We start from the raw sequence: 20674 nt of genomic DNA, 5'->3' as shown, positions 1-20674 counted from the left end.
AAGGTCACTTCCATTCAATTTGACTGAGTGAAACAAGACATTGTAATAGCGTTCCTGCTCCCCTCCCTCAGCGAATCCTGCCTCCGTGTTGGGGAGCGGTTTCTCCAGGAGCATCTGCATTAGTCAAAGAGAGCCGTCTGGGAGCCTGTCTACCTTCATTAAATGGCTTTCAGAGCACACAATGCGACTGAATAACCTGCATTATTCAAATGGCTCTCTGCGCGCGCGGGAAAAGGAGGTGTACTCAGATGGGAGCGATTTTCAGGAGCTCATCGGCACCACGGGAAATTCATTTCGCCTTTGATTCTTATGCCATTTCTCGGGCTGCGTAGGCATTCCAGGCCCCGTGTCGTCTGGCGGGGGTCTCGGCCACCTAAACCGGAGGCCGCCGAATACCCATCCCGCCATCGCAAGCGCCTCCCACACGCCTTGCCATTTTCCCGGGAACAATACTTTTTGTGCTTCTCCATTCTGCCTTGGAGGTACAACGAGATGTGTTTGCTAAGTGGGATTATTTCCCCCCACGTGGCGTCTTAGGCCCCATGACAGGTGTAATGAAATCTGTCAGTCTTCCCAGCCAGTTTCAGGAAGCCAGGCGCCATGTGCCTCTGCCTGTTCGCCACTGTGGGGTGAAGAGGGTGGGGGTGGGGTTGCTCCTTGAACGCCTTGTAGCTCTGGAGCTTGGATTGAATGCACATCCAGTCTCCAAAGAGTTGGGGAGAGAGGAAGCCTTCGCAGAAAGAGCCCCCGGAAGCCTTCCTGACAGGCGTTTTGCATGCCGTTAAACAGACAAATGTATTCCGCTGCCAGGATTTCACAGGATCCATACTTGATGTCTGTCACCAAAAAGATGCGCGGGCACTTGTGGAGTGACAGATCCTCACGCCTCAGAGCAGGGGCTCTAAACCTCAGTGTGCAGCCGTCCCATCACCTGGAGGACTCGCTGTGACACAGGCCGCTGGCCCCACTCCAGAGTTTCTGGTTCCGGAGGTCAGGACTGGGTCCAGGGGTTCTGGTGCCACTGCTGCGGGGACCCCTCCCTGAGCACCATGGTCTTAGGGCAGTGGTCTGCAAACTCATAAGTTACTAGAGCCAAATATCAGTAGGACAATGATCAAAATTTCTTTTGAGAGCCGAAAACCGACTTCTGCGCATGGGCCACGAAGTTTCAATCGCATTGTACGTTCGTGCCCACACGTGGTATTTTGTGGAAGAGCCACACTCAAGGGGCCAAAGAGCCGCATGTGGCTCGCGAGCTGCAGTTTGCTGACTACTGCCTTAGAGTGATAAACGGGGTATTGTGCCTGAAGATGATGATAATGCGGACCCACTGAAGGCACTACCCCAAGAGAGTACTCCTGGCAGTGCAGTTCATGCGGCAGCCACCACGTACCATGAAGAAGCGGGGCACCCTGGAAGCCACCCTTTCAGGGAGAGAGAAGCTGAGAACATGCGCCCCTCCATTCCTCCATGATGCCGAGCCTTCTGGCCGCGTCCATCAGCACTGCTTTCTGCTTCTTGTTTGTGGAATTTCTCTCTGGGCAGCTCCCGCCCTGCTTTCCCGCTGACGGAGAAGCCAGCAGCTCCCAGCACGCATTAGGCGGGCAAATGCCTTAGGTTAGAGGGACCAGGGGTAATTCCTGTTGATGAACTGAGCCCCCATTTCCGATACCTGGGTACACTCTCAACCGATGCAGCCTTGGTGCTGGCAACTCTTAACATTTTCTCAGCATTTCGGGGATTTACGCTTGACCCCCAAAGCGAGGCAGCTCTGGCCCCATGGATCCATAACGTGCAAAGTGTACTGTCGCTAATAAACGTTTACAGCGGGCAGGCATGGCCCTCGCTCCCCAAGACCCATTTGCAGGAGAGCACAGCGACCGAGCCTGTATGTAGGCCAGCATCTCACCGCGTAAACAGATTGGCTGCTTCTTATTACATTGCTTTGCCGCTTGCATTTGCAGCTCCAACGGTTCCCACACCCCAGCACAGTAGTTAGGGATGCTGAGGCGCCCACGACTTCACCCCGACTCCGGGAGCCACATTCGGCAAGGGGGAATATGAGGCCTGCTTTCCCACCAGAGTCAGGGTCGCAGGAGGCATCGTTCCTTCCCATCCAGCCATACAGCACCCCCCTTCTGCACCTAGAAACAGCTATGTAGACCCAAGATGCAGGTTCAGTCTTGTCAGCGTGTGCGTGGGCGGGACTCTCCTTTGCAGTCCTGGCCCTTCCTATCGGCGCTGCCAAGAATCGGCTTTGCTGGGTTTCAGTGCTGGCTGTTGTCCTCCGTGGTGCAGAAGCCTCCCTACATATGTAGAAAGGGTGTGTGCATGGATCTGCTCCCACTGTGCATTCGTCTATTTTTATATATGCATATTACATGGCAATAGGGATTTTATGCATGGAATAAAACTATTTCCCCAATTTCCCTCGGCCTATCATTCTGCTGAATAATTCAGCTCCTCTATGGACTTTTGCTTGATAAATTCACTACTCTGAGCTCTCCCTTTCATTGGAATTTTTAATCAGATTGAAACCCATCACGTTGAGATCAAAGCTGGGAATAATGATGTTACCCATCTCTGTTTTAGCCAAAGGATGTTCCTCAGCGCGCACGTCCTCAGATCACTTAGTCGCTTGCTAAAGTGTAAGAGAATTTATGATGCTAAATAAAACCGGGGGAAAAAAAGATGTTTTAATAAGATGAAAATCCAAATGTTAAAATAATGAGCCATCTGCATGGGTGGCCCTCTCTTGAGAGAGATGCCAAGAGCTTTGCCATCTGTGAAACATTTACCAGCTGTTTCCTTCCCTTTTTTGTGAGAACATAAGAAATCCGTGCAGTTGGTGTTTCTAAGTGATACATCACAGGGAAGAAAACAGGTTTGCCCAACTTTGGGAGGGCTGGGCTGAGCTGAATTGCCCAAATCAGACCTTTGGCAACTGCAGAGGTGTGCCCCAGGGTGCCCCCATCTTCCTGCGCCCCACACACCTTTCCTGAACCTCCACAGAGGGCATGGGCGGATGGGGAGGAACAGAAGCGAATAATATCTCTCGAGGTCATTGGAAACAGAACGTTTTCAGAAGCCTCCTCAGGCCCACTCGCTGGACCTCCTGTGAGCGGCGTTACCTTGTGAGTCTTCAGGGAAGGCCTAGGGTGGTTGCAATCGGGCTGAGATAGGGCAGGTGTCTAAGGCAGTCCAAATATTTCTGAAAGCGTCTTTCCTCTCTCTCTTCGATGATCTCTGTTTCTCATGCTGCCAATCAGCCCGGACCCCTGCTGCGCTATCCCTGACAGCACCTTGCCTGGTTGCCTGGCTTCGGTACCGCCCTCGGGCCTGAATAGTGCGCCAGGCGGCGTTCCACTTCGCTCTGATCGGAGGGAGTGTGCCACAGTGAGCCCTCGCAGTGTGGGGAGCCCGTCCGGCAGGCCTCCCAGGCCTCTGCTCGCTGGCCTCCCTGTTCTTCGGCCAGACTCTGACAGAGCTGTATTTCTTCTCCCACTGCCATCTTCTCCACTTCATTAACTGTCAAACGTATTTCAGGGAACATAACCTAACAGGAAGGGTTAGTTAATGAATGTGAAGTCTATGGATGCTCCCCTTAGGTGTCATTCCTGAGGATTTTAGGAAAGCTTCAAATCATTTTTCAAAAAACACTTATTCTAAGGCCATATGCAGTAAAATGGGGGAGTGAGCCAGAGGCTGCGCCTCTCAGCAGTGCCTCATGGTTCAGCCGGACCTGGGGGCAATCAGGGCTCACTGCATCGCCCGCCTGCTCTAAGGGTGACTTTACCTACCGGGCGGCAGGAATGTGCACTGAGAGGGCTGTGTTCCACAGAAAGCCAGGGCAGAAGGGAATGTTTATAGGTCACTCAGCAAAACAATGTCATCCTGGCTTTCCAATCAGGAAAAGTCCCACAGTGCTCCGTCCCCAGTCACCCAACTTTCAGGACCTGGAGCCTCCAGGCCCTCCGCCCCCTGACCACTTCTGAGACGGAGCTCTGGCTGGCCTCGGGCCCTGTGTGAAGGGAGCTACATGTAGGGCATGGAGCTTCCAGACAGGGACACAAGACGCCCAGGAAAGGCCAGTGCTCTTCTCCTGTGGTTTTCAACCAGGGGCGACTGTGCCCCCAGTGGACATCTGGCAACATCTAGAGATAACATAACGTTGGTTGTCACGTCTGGGAGAAGTGCTACTAGCATCTAGCGGGTACAAGCTGCAAATTCTGCCAAACATCTTACAGGGGCAGGACAGCCCCTCCCCACTCAACGGTAAAGACCCATCCGGCTCCACAAGTCAGTGGGGCAGCTGAGAAACCTGTGCCAAAACTACGCCTGAAGGAGGGAAGCGAGGAGAGGGGTCATCCTTGCTGATGGCTGGTCCTTTGGAGCCCTGTTTGCAGGGGTAGTTTGCTGACCGCGGATCTCTACCCAGGGCAGAGATAAGTCATCTAATATTTCTGAATGATTCTGTAACTCAAGTTCTTCACAAAAACAACATAAAGAATTAGTTGAGCCCTAGCTGGGTTTAGTCAGTGGCTAGAGCGTCAGCCTGTGGACTGAAGGGTCCCTGGTTCAATTCTGGTCAAGAGCATGTATTATCCCTGCCCTTAGCAACTAATCAATGTGTCTCTCTGAAATTAACATCTCTCTCTCTCTCTCTCTCTCTCTCTCTCTCTCTCTCTCTCTCTCTCTGTGTGTGTGTGTGTGTGTCTCTCCCTCTCCCTTCCATTCTCTCTAAAAATCAATGGAAAAATATCCTTGGGTGAGGATTAACAAAACAAAAAAAGAATTAGTAAAGCATAAAATCAAAATTACATAGGAGTGTCTAAACTCCTGCTTAAATGTTACTATATTTAGTATATTAATAGGAAACTGTAAAAAAAAATATTAAATGAGTTCTGATAGGAACTTGTAGTTCCTCAGAAGGAAATGGTAAAATTGTAGGGGAGATGTCACATCACATATAAGTTGGGATATTATTGCCTAAGCTGTTGTAACAAAGCGACACAAACTTGTAATGGCTCTACAAGATAGAAGTATTTCTCCTTCTCTCTCACCATGGAATTCATCTCTGCTTTCCCATTGGCCCCATCTGAAGCCATTAAGAAAGGAGGAAGAGGCCAGGGAAGTCACATCCAATAATTTTGAGGTACATAGGCTGAATACAGTACATACCACTTCTGCTCATATCCCATTGGCAAGAATTAACTCATATGCCCAAAGCCAAGTCTCAAAATGGGCAACTTTGTGCTCCACTAAGATTTGGACATTCCATTGCCCCCATCCCCCAACTACAGGACAAAGGGCAGAGAAGAATATGTCAGTCAACAACTATGCTCTTTTGTATACACCATAATGGAAAAGACCTGTGGAGTCACTGATATGGTTTCAAATCCTGGCTCCACTGCTTCCCAGCTATGTATTATTGGGGTTAAACCGTTCTGAGCCTCAGTTTCCTCATCTGTAAAATGAGATTAATGATAACATCCACCCTTGGTTCCCCCGTTCTCTGAGTTCTGCCCACATCTTTACTAGGGAAAGGAACCTCGGCAATGAACTACATTCATTGCTCCCAATCCAGGCGAACCAACCCATGAGCACCAAGGGATGCATTCAGTGTGGCCAACTCCTGGGTTCCGATCGTGGTGCCAGCAGAAAGAGCAGGTCACGCGATATGATTTTATGGCCAATGCTGATTTGAATTAGAGTCCGGGGGGAGAGGAGCAGCTCCAATATGGAGAAGGATCTTGAGCCCACAGCGTCCAAGTTTTCACAAGTAAAATAATTTTCTGTGTGATGTTATCCCTCTCTCACTTGCACAGAACTCTGCCAAACACCTGTGGACTTTTGCCCAACGAGGAGCTAACTAGATCATGTGCGGCTCTGTCTTATCACTGCCTCCCTCGTGGGTATAAGTCTGTGTTTTTCTTGCTGCAATGTCGTTAACACAGTGATGTGGCAATGATGTTGGATGTGGGACAAGAAAGTGCAACCTTAGTTGACCTCTGGGCTCCATTCAATCATACTTTTTCCTTGGCTCCAACCATTTTGCAATCGCTGGCATGCAAACCTTGTACAGTTTCTCCCTCTTGTTTTGTCTTTCTCTCCATAAGGTCCCAGTGACGTGGACATTCTCCTTTTACTAATAAGACCTGATACATTCTCCAAAACAATAGATTTCCTCCTGTGATCAATACCTTCCATTCGGCACCTGCCTTTACAAGTTTTGTTTTTTTTTCTGCAAGGATTTAATGAGGTTGTGCATGTGAAATTCTTAGAACAAAGCCTAATTAATGTGCATTAATTGATGCAATGATAGTTGGCTACACCACAAACAACACAAAGTGGGTGCTGTTATTAACTTCCAACCCTCCCCACTAGGAAATGGGTCAAACCACTATCCCAGTGTGCCTAATGGAATTATCTCTGTTATTTGGATTACATTCTCCATTATCCAGTTATCCTGCTCCTTCTATGCCTGAGCAGTCAGCAATGAAATATCAGAAGACCAATTATGAATATCAGGGAATTCTCTGATTGCGATTGCTCTAGGACACACCTTAAAACTAAAGCCCAGAACAGCTGGGCAACTAAAGGAGTAGGCCTCCCATGACAAGCTGTGCAAAATGCCTACCCTACTTCCTTCTAGCACACGGAGAGCTTCTCTATTTGTTCTCCAGACATCCTTCCTCCTCTCTCTCTCTCTCTCTCTCTCTCTCTCTCTCTCCCTCCCTCCCTCCCCCTCTCCAGAGCATTTTCTCTCTCTGCTCAATTGCCTCTCCTAAGATAGTCAAATGCAACTTTAGAGCCACATCTTTTCAGTAAAAAGAAGCTTCCACATTGAGACTGTCCCCCATTGGGCAAGACCCCAAACATGAAGAAGACTTACCCACTGATGTACGGATGTGCTCACTGTCTTAGCAAATCTCAACATGTTATGCATAATGGTGAACATGCTACATTATAATATGCTTAAAGAAGATATACAAATTAGAAAGAGTTGCTGTTAATTTTTAGGTTCTTTACAATAATTCCCCATGCTAGTGTTTGAGTTTCATTTCTTACCAACCTACTAGGAGTCCCCGGGGTAGCCAGATTCGTCCTGGCATTGATTCCTTCCATTGTCATTCATTTATCTATCTCTCCGCCCTTTTATTAAATGCTTTGTTTCCGAGTTGCTGTGTTACTTTTTTGAAGATAAAGTGAGGAGGAAGATAAGCAAAGCCTTCCCTTTATTGATGTAAAGTTTGTTTTCGGGACCCTGGCCTTCTGCTTCTCTGTTGGCGGTCCAGTGTAGAACACCGCCCTCTGCCCTTCACCCTCCATCCTCCGCTTAGGCAGCGCCCGGCCAGCCCTGTTCCCCTAGGCAATGCCTCACACTGTTCCAGCCCAGGGCGTGCAAGTAGCAGGTAACCCTTCTTACCTCAGGCCTCAGTCCCCTAAAGCCTCAGTGCTACTGGTTACACACAACAGAAACCAATATGGAGTGTCTTAAATTGAAGAAATAGATATGTGATGTTTATCAGGGAGACGCAAAATTATAAACTGGTCGGAGAACTTGTTAGAACCATGGCCACTAAGAATAACCAGAAGGTAAGACTCCTAGCATCATCCTTTTAGCCGGCAGAACCCTCTCTGGGTAACACCACCATTTCTTGGCTGCGACACCACTGCCCCTGGACGCCAGGCGGCTCACATGTCATCCAGCTCTAGATTCAACCTTGCAGGGTGAGCCTGGCCAATTGGCCAAACTATGATCTTGGGGTGGAGTGAAGATCTAACCCATCAGCTTCCATAATGGGAGGCGAAAGCATCACCTCCCACATAGTCTACACGCAACATAGAAAGGGAAATGAGACGCTCGGCCACCAAAGAAATAGCAAAGTCCTCTGTACCAAGAATTACTATATGGCAATACGTTTTCAAAATTAGTAGAAGTATTGCCTCTGTGGATTTAGAATTTGTTGCCAGTTCTCTCCTCCAATTAAGTTCCTCCAGGATGAGAACTTGTGTTACTTTCTATACATAACTTCAGAGTGACTTGCTCACAGCAGGTGCTTGTGAACTAATTTACAACCTAATACCTGCTGGGTATTTAGCTCATTGACCTCTTACCCGGAATTTAATGCTACCAATGATGGAGACTTTGGGTCGAAATTCCAAGGTATTTTGTAATTATTTAAAATCATGTCTATTTTATAACATGTCCTGTGTTTACTTTTAAACAGTAGGACAGTGCTTATAATTAGAAATAACAGAACAATTCGGCATTAAATCTTGCATCTGCTGTTTAGCCACTTGAAGGGAAACGATTTTCTAGCAAGTAGCAGTGGTCAAGAAAGCTATGAAATTTAGGCCAGTTGTCGCAGAAAATAAGTTATTAGTTGCTAAGCTACCAGTTGGTCCTAAAAGGAACTCAATTAGGAGAGACAAAAGAGCTTAACCAGACCCACCGCATTTGAGAGTAGAAGTTGTAGCTGTCAGGTGATTCTGGTGGATGTGTGGCAGGCAAAATGATTGACAAACGGGTCTTTGCTTGGCATGAAATTTGGCTTTGATTTAGTGAGTGATTGACAGGCCCGTGTCATCAGGAAATGTGGATTGCATGTTGGAGGGGCTATTTTGCAACAAAGTGATTGACACATTCAGGGAAATTTCCCCATAGATGGAGAAAGCCAAACAGAGTTTTGTTTTGACAAGCATTTCCTTTTCACCTGCTCATTTTGTATATGGAGAAGGGGCTGGGGGGCGGGAGGGTTGGGTAGAGAAGCTTATAGGTGCTAATGATTTATCCAGTCTATATCAGAATAGTGATGGCCACATGGACAATGGACAGAGCCCTAGATGTGAGGAGGTGGTGGCAGGCATTCCACAAAGACTTTACCCAAAACTGTGGGAGAAGTCAAGGGGCCTCTTTAGATTCCCCCTATTCATCTGCTAAATGAGCAGCATGAGCTAAGATTATGTCTACATTCAATTCTGACCATCTATAAGTCTGTAATTTTTTTCTGGGTCAAATATTATTTTGCTACATGTTCATTATCATACCACAAGCCATGCCTGCCCCATCAAATTATTCCTTTTCCTAAGTCACTGTGATTAATTCATGGATGTGCATGTAAGCCAAATGGTTCTGATAGGGCACAATCTGGTATATATATAAATATTAGAATTTACCAAATAAGCCCCATTCTCACTGCTGCATTAATAAAATATGTCTAGGAGTGCTGGCAGCCATCTCTGCCACCTCATGTGAATAGGCTTGCCAGATAAAATATAGGATGCCCCACTAAATTTGGGGTGTAACTAGAAGAAACCAGTTTATTTAGCTGTCAGAATATCCAGTTATTATTTTACAAGGGGAGAAGCATCTCAGATAAAACAAAAAGTCTGAGATATAGCCAACTAGATTCAGCAACCAGAAAGTCATCCAGGTATTCTCCCCTTCCCTCTCCCCTCCTTCCTCCTGTCCCCACCTTCCTTTCTTTACTCCAGACTATGATCACTACAGAAAGCTTCCTCTGTGCTTATTCTGTTTAGTGGAATATGGCTGCCCCAGACTATACACACCCCTGCAAGATCCAGATTCAGTAATAGAACTGTTCCAGTTCCTGGGAGGCAGAACCTGATTGGCTGATTTGCGTCAGGTGTTCTTGCTCAGTTCAGTCAAGGACAAATATACTGAATACAGACATCACTGATGAGGACCTATCCCTGTGGATTGCAGCCCCCAAGTTAGGAGTGCTGTGAGTTGTCAATGTGCATGTATTAAGCTACTGTTTCTCAGCTCTGAATCCCTCCTCTATGCTCTATGAGGTGAGGGTGGCTTAACCCTGAAAATTGCATAGCTCCTTGGCCAGCTTGACATGAAAGCATGTCTAAAACAGTATCCCACCTAAAGCCAGCCTGGCCAAACTTGGCTGTGAGAACCAGGTTGGTAGTTCAGATGCCTAACACCAAGAAGGCTATGTGGTCCTTTGAAGTTCATGTCCAAACAGGAGTCTATTTACTGGTTGTTAAGGATCAATGAAATAAGAAAGGGAGATTTTTTAAAAACTCTTTTTCAAAGTAATCTATAAAGATGAGCTCTTAAAATCATCTCAAAGTGTCTATGTGTCCAATATTTGAAGAATTTTATTTTAAAACACTCCCACAGATTTCATTTTCATGAACTCCAAAGGAAGCAGAGGGACAACTGTGTTTGTCGCTGCAAGTGCTGTAGGAGTTGACATAAGGTGGAGCGTAGGAAGTCTAAAGCCCTGTGGAGCAGAGTTCCCAGATATGGACTGCCTGGGCCAAAATCCTCTCAGTACCATTCCCTTGACCTGTGACCATGACACATATCACAACCTTGGCATATCTCTGTTCACCAGCAGAATTAAACCAATAAGTGCAGCTGCCATATGCAGTTGTGAAGATTGGATGAGGCTGTTCATTCAAGGCATGAGCTGCTTGGCTGGCCAAGTCTTAAGGCCTGGACTAAAGTAGCACTCATATTATCCTATTTATTCTGCATGGTCTTTTGGGTCTCAGGACCTCTTGAATTTTATCTCAGAGCCTATGGTGAGTCATTAGAAGGAATTAAGCCATCTATGCTAAAGTCTGTCTATGCACCAAGTGTCAAGGACCCAGAGAAAAGAGAGAAAATGGTGAGCTGAGCTCAGAACTTAACAAAGTATGATGACTTTGACCATAAGTGCTGCTTTATGGCTGTCTGTAAAGCTGCCCATCAAAGTCTCCCAACAGATGACCTGCAGTAATGAGAGTCTGAGGGGAGCGGCATTGCAGAACATCCCACCTGACGGCACACAGATCCCGGGAAGGGCATTCCCATAAAGCACAGTGTGTCTTCTGGTCTTCCTTACTCCTTCTTATCCCCTGGCCTCACCCTCTACTTGTGACCTTGCCTCTCAGTTTCCAGCTTCCATTCATTTTTTCATCAAATCATATTTTAATTTACTTGTGTTTTCATTCCACCATCTCTTCATCAATGTTTTAATTGCTCATATAGCAGATATTTGTTGGGCTAATAACTGCAGATTAGCTTTCGTTGGCTCTTTCTATATGGTAGAGTCTTTGCTAAGTGTGGTAACACCACTGCCAGCATCATCATCATTTACTGAGTGTGTATTCAGCGTCAGCATCACAATACGTATTGTGCATGGACTATCTCATTTCATCTTCAGGAAAGTTGTCTGAGACAAGCAGCTATTTTTAGAAGTATTTTTACAGGTTGGGAGAAGCATCTTAGAGAGTTTAGGTAAATTGTCCAAAGCCACATCACTAGTAAATTATAGAGCTAGGTTTTAAAGTCATGTCTGTCTAATGTAACACACATGCTTTAACCATGACTTGGGGCAGCCTCAGCAGATCTAAAACTCCAGTGTTTATAATCCTTGCTCAGTAATGAATTCACAGGGAAGGTTGTACGTGAGCTATGTTGGAAAGTATGGGCAAGGAGACAGAAAGAAAATGATTTAAGAAGCTATCATTCAACCCTGGCTTCTGTGCCTCAGTTGGTTGGAGCATCATCCTGTACACCAAAAGGTCTCGGTTCTATTCCAAATCAAGGCCCATATCTGGTTTGTGGGTTCGATCCCTGGTTGGGGCACATACAGGAGGCAACTGATTGAAAAACATATCCTCAGGTGAGGAGAAAAAAGAGAAAGAAGGTATTCATTCCACTTGAAAACAACTTGCTAAACAAAATCTGTAAAATGGCCCCGTTGTTCCCATGTGACTAATTGGAAGGGTGTTAATATGCCATCATCCACTTGACACAATCATATGGTGAGTTAAAAATCTTTCCATTGACAGTGCAAGAACTCCAACTCCAACCGGCTTGAAGATGATGGGATATATAAATTTGCATCACTGTAAGGCCTGGGTAGGACTAACTTCAGGTACAGTTTGATCCAGTGTCATCAGGCTGACCTTCATTCTTTTCTGTATTTCCTCTCTGCCTCCCACAGCATCTTTAGGCCTCCAATGGCTGCCCATGGACAGTTCCACGTATTCTGTTCTTCTAGTGAAAACACCATTCAATTCCTGGTATCTTCACGCCACACAGACCACAGAGAGTGTGCCTCTTTCTCAAGAAGCAGAGACCCTTCTTTTTTCTCCAGAAGTCCTAGGAATTTTCTCCACAGGTTTTATTGGTGCTGATTGGGTTTCTGCCATCATGAATCAAATCATGGAAGTCTTAGAGATGGGATAAGAAAGGATTATTGGCTTTTGCAAGTCAGGTCCACCCTCTAAAGCTAGGGAAAGAGTCAATAGCACAATGATGGCATGACTGGTCATGTGAGAGAATTCAGTTCCCAGAGGTATTACCTGAAAGGGGAAGAGGAATAGAAGACAGACATCAAGAATAGGTGGGGTCCACCACTCCAAACAATTCCTTCTAAACTATTCATAGCCCTAATGTATCTTCCTGAAACATACAGCAGCTCAGAGTAGCACCGCATTAAGTTGGAAATCTTACCTTATTCATTGTCATCTTGGAAGCATTTTTTACATTAAATGCAATAACACTCTTTTCAATTTCTCACCTGAGGACATGCTGAGAGAGAGGAAGGGAGGAGGAGAAGGGGAGAGAAAGAGGTGGGGAGAGAGAAACATAAATGTAGGAGAAATATCGATTGGTTGATTTCTGTATGTGCCCCAGCAAAGGATCAAACCTGCAACCCAGGTATGTGCCCTGACCGGGAATCAAACCAATAATCTTCCGGTGTGCAGCATGATGCTCAACCAACTGAGCCACTTCAGTGGGGCACAATAACATTTTTCAACGTGAATAAATGTAGTAATTTTTCTTCCTAAAGTGCCTCAGAAGTCCCAACTTCCAAAATGTCTGAGTAGGATTTTTGTCACTACTCTCCTTTATATAATCTTTGTCTCCTACCTACACTGAATATCAACTGGCAACACTTCGATTAAGTGAGATTAAATACTGTAATCCTCTCCAGGGGTGGTATTTCTATTGTGCTTCTTTCCATGTTGCTTATTCCACAACCATGTTTGGCATGTGTAAACTGTTGTGATCACTTTTCTTTGTGTGACATTTTGGGAAGGGGGATAAATGGAGTGGCTCGGTGGATGACACAGTCTGCTACAATATAAAAATTTGAAATTCTTAAACGATTTAGCATTTCCCCTTCCAGCCACGTTATATATCACAGGGGAAGTGATATTCTGGGGGACTCAAGCCAATCAGAGGATGGGAGTGTAATTTTTCCAAAACAAATGTATGTATAAATTATCGCTCTCTTCTCTCCTCTCCATAAATAGCGGCACTAATAGATCCATAGCATGAGATATGTGAAGGGATGCCATGTTCTACGACACTTCATCTTGCACGGGGAAGGTGGATGGAGAAACCTGACTGTTCAGATGCACAGCTATCCTTTAGCACTATCCAGCGCCTCCTAACAGTAATGCTGGAAGTGTGCGCTTCTTGTCTATAAGAGCGTGTGTGTGTGTGTGTGTGTGTGTGTGTGTGTGTGTGTGTGTGTAATGTAGTGAGAGACTTAAAATATAAGCTATGATTGAGCCACTCAGTTATTTTACTTAATTTGCACAAAGTTTATATAAAACTGGGAACTTTCACATTCAAGATTAGATTACCACCTTCTTCTAAAGATCTAAAGATCTTTAAGAGAAAAAACAGCCCTAACCAGTTTGGCTCATTGGATAGAATGTGGGCCTGCAGACTCAAGGGTCCCAGGTTCAATTCCAGTCAAGGGCATGTACCTTGGTTTGGAGCACATCTCAAAGAGTGGCTATGCAGGAGGCAGCTGATTGATGTTTCTCTCTCGCTGATCTTTCTAACTCTCTCCCCTTCTCCCTTCCTCTGTGTAAAAAAATTAATAAAATATATTTTTTAAAAAGAAGAGGAAAAACAATGTCCTGGAGTCATAAAGCAGTTTTGTATAAAGGTTGCCTCCCTTAGACATGATGTAAGCCCTGGTCTGCCCCAGTTGCCACCATTCCCTATTGCCTCAGGTCCAACCCATTCCATTTTGTTACCTTCCTAGACCTTATATTAAGGTGGGCCTTAATATAATGAGCATCATGTAGACTAATAATCCAGTGACTATTTAATTCAGGATCTTTTAAAATTTTGTCCAAGATATAGTTAACAAAAGTAAAGAGCATAGGGTCTTCCCTGAATGCTTTCTTTTTTTTTCTCAGAATCATAATTACTCTATAATTTACTTTCATTGGTCTAAACAGAGACAATATTCTTTTTTTAAAAAAAGACAAAATATTCCCAACTTTCCTGCAGTTTTAATTTTTCTTTGACATTCTTTTGTGACTTCTCTAAACCAAGCAACTTCTTGGGAGGTATATTAGAAGGTTTAATATTCACAATATAAATCACATCCCTTGTAAATCACAGCCCACCACACATTGTGTGGTTCTGGAATTTCTGCTAACCACAATGACCATCTATGAGCTGACTACACATACCATGTATGTTAGCCACAGAAATCCTCAACAAAAATAGTCGAGGGCTAACAAATGTTGTGTTGTGTATCTTTGCCTGTTTCACTTTACAGTGGTCTTTTTTTTTTTTTTTTTCATCAGAGAAGGGAAAATGTATATTTTCCCAACTTCTGTTAGTGTTTCTAAGCCCATTGGAGGCTAGCAGCTTGGGCATCTGACCACTGGACACATCCCTCAGCTCACTTCTGAGGGAGCATGGGAAGGCATGATGGAGGAGACACTAGTCAGAGTGTGTGAGTTTAAGGACTTGGCATTGAGCAATCTGTAATGCCAAATTTTAAGAAGTTTGCCATTTTTTAATAAGTGTAATGCAAACTATTTTTAATTGCTTGTTTTTATTGCATGCATGTATGTATCTAATTCAAGAGTCAGTCAACTATGATGGGCCAATCTAGCCAGATCTGCTGTGTTAATAACATTTTATTGAAACATGACCATGCCCACTCATTTGCATATTGTTTATTGTTTCTTTTGCATACAACTGCAGAGTTGGGTAGTTGTCAAGGTGGCCAATATAGCCTGCAAAGCCAAAATATTTACTGTGTGGTCTTTTAAGAAAAAATTTGCCAACCTCTGATCTAATTCTCAAACATGGTAGAAAATGTTATTGGTTGTTAAATGCATTTTCTGGGAATGATGAGTTCCCCTTGATAGAAGTTCCTGTACATATTCTTCAGGACACTGTGGCACTTGTAATGGCCTGTTCTCCAGACACCTTCACACTGTAAGCTGCTTGGGAACCTCCATTGGGTCTGACTGTATTTGGTAGGAATGCTTTGAACTGCAAGTGACAGAAACTTTTAACTGTGGCTTAAGCAATGGAGATTTGCATGATCTCACCAACAGTGAGCCTGGATGCCTAAGAGTCTCGCTTTGATATAGACCCAGCATTGTGTGAGCCACCATGCCCCACTCTGTGCATCTCTCCTGCACCATCAGGACCAGCCTACTGACTCTGTGTCACCCATGGTTGCAGATTTGCTACCTTGTCCAGGTGTCACATTTCACATCAACATTTTAAGCAGAGCAGAAGGGGCATGAGCATCAAATGTTTTTCTACCTTATCTCAACCTCTTCATTTTACAGAAGGGGAAAGTGAGGCACAAAAAATAGAAAATTGGACTTTATAGTAAACTAGAGGCTCAGTGCATGAAATTTGTTCATGGGGGTGTATGTCCCTCAGCGTAGCCTGCACTCTCTCCAATCTGGGACCCCTCAAGGGATGTCCAACTCACCATTTAGGCCCGATCTCACCGGTCAGTCAGACATCCTTCTCCCAATCCAGGACTGTTGGCTTCCAACTCCTCACCTGCCTGCCTGCCTGATTGCCCCTAACCACTTCTGCCTGCCAGCCTGATCACTCCTTAACTTCTCTCATGCCAGCCTGATTGATGCCCAATTGCTCCCCTGCTGGCCTGATTGCCCCTAACTGCCCTCCCCTGCCAGCCTGGTCACCCCTAACTGTCCTCCCCTACAGGCCTGGTCCCCCCCAACTGTCCTTCCCTGTAGGCCTGGTACCCCCTCCAACTGCTCTCCCCTGCAGGACTGGTTGCCCCCAAACTGCCTTCCTTTGCAGGCCTGGTCCCTCTTAACTGCCATACCCTGCTGTCCTGATTACCCACAACTGCCCTCTCCTGCCGCTCATCTTGTGTCCACATAGGGCAGCCATCTTTGACCACATGGGGGTAGCCATCTTGCGTGTTGGAGTGATGGTCAATTTGCATGTTACTCTTTTATTAGATAGGATAAGTAGGGTTTCTGATTGTCTAACATCCATACCCCACCCTTCTGGTAATAACTCCTTCATATATTTTGTATTATGTTCCTTCTTACATAGAACAAAACTCATACTGAACAGTTCTGGGTTGCAAAAGAGGATTTATTTTTCACACCTGTATGTAGTCTTTGCCCACAAATTAAACAAAAACAAACATAAGTGCTCATCAGCTTCTTCATTTTCCTTTGGAGAGGTAACTCTCTCAAACAATGCAATGGTAGTGAGGCGTTTGAGCCCAGTGACTCAAAGAGTGAGCTGCTGTCCCATCTTCCTTCCTCAGTGATGGGTCAGAGATGGGCTTCAGCCCCAGGTAGCACAGCCTGGCAATGTGCCAATTTTGCAGGTGATTCCAGGAAAAAGAACACAGACCTGGGGTTGTGAGTGGTCAATGTGGGAGAAGCCAGGCTGAGAGGAGACCCCACGTAGAGGGAAACTGGGGACGTGTGAAGAGAGCTTGGTGAGGTCATTGATGAACACTTGGGGTGGCCATTCCTGACCTGGGCTTTTTGTCTCAATGACACTTTCTATTTAAAGTAATAGAAACACCCAACACCGATGGTTCTGAGCCATACATGGATTGTTTGTTTGTTTGTTTGTTTGTTTATTTGTTTGTTTGTTTTTACTCTTTTAAGGGTAAGTCTAGCTGTAGGGGAAATTTTGCTCAATAGTGTGTTTATCCAGTGGATGAAGAGTGTTATCAAGAGCCTACATTTGGGTGTTTTTTTGTTTGTATCTCACTCTGTACTTCATTCCAGGATGTCATTGCTCCTCATGGTTATGAGATGGCTATAGTGTCAGTTCTCCGCTCCTAGTTCAGTAAATGAAAGGGCTCAGGCAGGAATTTTGAGATTCAGCTTCACTGGACTCTTTGCCCACTCAAAAACCAACCACTGTGATCAGGAAGAAAGGAAACGTGCTGATTGGCTTTTGCTCTGGTGCTTCTGGGAGAGGGGGAGTCTGTTGGCTAGGAAGTATCCAAATCAAAAAGGGAAGAGCTGGATACCTGAGTGGAAACCTGAGTTATGTCTGAGAGGACACCTGGAGTGAATGCTGGGAGGAAAGACAACCGGTAACTACTGAACTACTGGATTATGCGCAACTAACATTTTCCCTTTGTCCTTAGGCCAGTTTTACTTAATTCTCTATCCTTGTAACCAAAGGGAGTTACTATTGGGAATGAAAAGTAACCATTTTTCAACCACACTACCTGGCAGCACACACCCACTTTTCTTCTTCATTTTTCTCTGGTCACTTTTCACGTCCCAATATGCTAGATTATTATTAATTTTCTATTTTGTCTTGCTCCGCTCATAAAATACACTCCAGTGTCACTAACAATGCCTGGTCCATATATGCTCAGCAAATGTTTGTTGAATGAATGAGTGAATGAATGAATGAATGAGTAAAGGTATGCATAAATAGCATCTTTCTATGTCAGAAGAGAAATGGTCCTCAGAGGTCAGCTGGCCCAGTCTCCACAGAAAGCATGAAATCCCAGGCTCCCAACTCCAAGTCCAGTGTGGGCTCTGTTCCTTCCTCCCGCATGGCTGCGATAGAAATCCCCATTCTCCCACCAACCAGTTTCTGCCTCTGTCAGGCGTGCTGCTCTTTTTCTTCACTTCACCTATTTTTTTCAAGTCCTGAGTGTTTACTCTTCTTGATAAGAATCTTGCCTGTGTATTTGAATTCCAGTTCTTTTAATTTGCAACTGAATGAGGAAGATACCCATGACCTTTGGCTGTGTTACTTTACCCAAGGGACTGGCTTTCTCTTGGCTCTGTTTCTGCATCCTCTGTCTCCAGTCCCACCTTTACCAGGTCTTCGACAGGTCTCTCTCCTCATCCCTGAGACCCACAATGTGGGCCATAGCACATCCTCATCTTATTCCAGATCGGAGCTTGCACCAATCCCTGGGTTGACTGGTCGTGTAAGAGGCTCACCTGAGCAGTGGGAAAGTCTGGGTTTCAGATATTCAATGGAGATATCACTAGGGCCCTTGGCTCTTTCAATGGGCTGGGCTGGAGACCAAGGAGACACTGGGCCTCTCGGGCGCAGAGGGGACCCAGGTGCGCTGCTCAGTTGGATTCATTGTAGACCTCCTGGTGAATTCTCCCCGGGGGGCTGCTCCCAGCGCTGGTGCTCTCTAGCACCTCAGTGGGAGTGCTGAGCGTCTCCACAGTGAGATCAGAGCTCGATGCTCCTGCTGAAAATGTTTCTGAGATCCTGACCATCTAGGGAATTCAGAGCTGTGTTGTGCCACAAGGAACAACATGGGCAGGACTTTTAATCTAAACAAGTAGCCATCCAAACCATTGCATTCCATGAATGCAACCACCAACTGTGAACTCAAAACTTGAATGGTGGGACATTTGAAGTAACATCAGTGTGTTAAAAGTGCATTTAGCATTTTTTATTCTTTTTTAAAATTGTATTTATTTATTGTTGACAGTATTACAGATGTCCCTCATTCTGTCCCCAACCCCCAGCCCCTCTCCACCTAGCCCCTGCCCCTCCCCAGGCCTTCACCACATCATTGCCTGTGTCCATGGGTTATGCATAGATGTTCTCTCATTAATTTTGAAACTTAAAAACTCACTCTGCTGCTTAATAATTACTGAAACCAGTGGTTCTTAAATGAGGTCCTGGATCAGCAGCAACAATCTCACCATGGAACTTGTTAAAATGAAAATCCTGGGTGCCCACCCCAGACCTGCTGCACAGAGAGACTCCGGGAAGGGACTCAGCAAGCCTCCACATGACTCTGACACCCACCCCAGTTTGAGAACCACCGGCTTGACCTCTGCAATCTGTGCTTGCGTGTATGTAGAATGGGAGGTAGAGTACTGGCCTCTTAAAGTTACTGTGAGGATTAAACTCAATAGGTTTTCATGGAAAGCATCGGGCATGAGACTCTATGAGCTCCATAGACGACAGCTACAGTTCATGTTATTACTGTTACTGGATTTGTCTTCTGGGTGGCCAGCGGATCAGTCTATGCCTCTGCATACCTACCTGTGAAACAATTGTAAAGAGGGAAGATATTTTAACATTCATCATTACAATAATAGCTAATTTATGGAGTTCCGTGCCAGGCACTTGGCTAATCACTTCGTGAACATTGCATTCAATCCTTATTTTTTTTAAAAATGCTAAGTGAATGGTGCTATTATTAGCCACCTTTTACAGGTGAGATGGGAAAACAGATTGAGAAACTTGCCCAGAAGAATACAGGTAGTGAGTGGAAGAGCCAGGGAAAGAATTCGGAGCCTCCAAAGGCCAGTTAGCTAAGCACAGAACCAAAGCGCCATTCCACTGGGGGAGGAGGGAGAAGGGGTGGCTGTGTTCATATCTATGGTGTTATTTCCAAAATCAGACTTTCACACGTACATAACATCATGGCTGTTGATGAATTATAGAAGAAGGTTCTTGATCAAGTTTTTGCTTGAAATCAGTTTTGTTTTTACAGATAGCAGGAGCTAAAGAAAGCCTGCAGCTGTCCTCCAGGAAGTCCTCCAGGATTCTCTATTTCTGCTCAGGCGCGTTGGCCCTGCAGCCATGATGGGGGATGAATGGCTAATGAGAGGAGTCAAGACATCCCAGCATCCCTCAGCAGGTATTCCTTCTGGGTCGCAGTCTGGGGTTTGGGTTACTTGAGCCCAAAGTAACATTAGGTAAGAAAGTCAACTAGAAGAAAAAAAAAATGCTTCCTTTACCTGCAGAAGATAACTCTTCCGGCGAGGATTAGAGAGAGGAAATGCGGAAACATGACCTGTAATTAGCATTAAGTATGTGTTAGCAGTTGTACTTATTAACAGGGGTTCGGGGCCCAATAAAGAATGCCAAATTTACGTCGTTTCTCAAGGCAACGAAAATTCCTGGCACATGAAATATCAGTGACATCTTATCATACAATTTATAAGAGGGCAAACGCAAAGGAATTTCAGAATAGGCTGCTGACTCTGTAAAACAAATATATTTAAAACCCCACCGAAGTGATGTTCCAGGGTGAAGTGCGTGTTTGTTCAGCGCGGTGTTCACTTTAGCCAGAGGGGTTTGAAGGGCACAAATAGGCAGGAGCCAACCCTGCGGGTTTTCTCCCTTCACTGAGGCGAACACGCGTGTCCATTGGACAGTTTCTGCCTGAACCTTGGAAGCTGGACCCCAGAGATAGCACAAGACGCGCGGTTTCATGTAAACCTCCCCTGTGTCCCTAAAATGACAATATCAACAAAAGCACCACTGAGCAAACACTGGCTTTGGCTTCTGCCTTTTATTTTATTTTTATTTCCCCTCTTTTAGCTCCACCCCAGCCAGCTCTTGAAAGCCCTTCTGTTCTGTCGGCCATAATGACATCTGCTGGCGGAGACAGGAAGTCATAAATCT

This window comes from Pipistrellus hanaki, assembly GCF_964339955.1.
Source record: "Pipistrellus hanaki genome assembly, chromosome: 6".
NCBI lineage: Eukaryota > Metazoa > Chordata > Mammalia > Chiroptera > Vespertilionidae > Pipistrellus > Pipistrellus hanaki.
Note: the sequence above shows the minus strand (reverse complement) of the source record.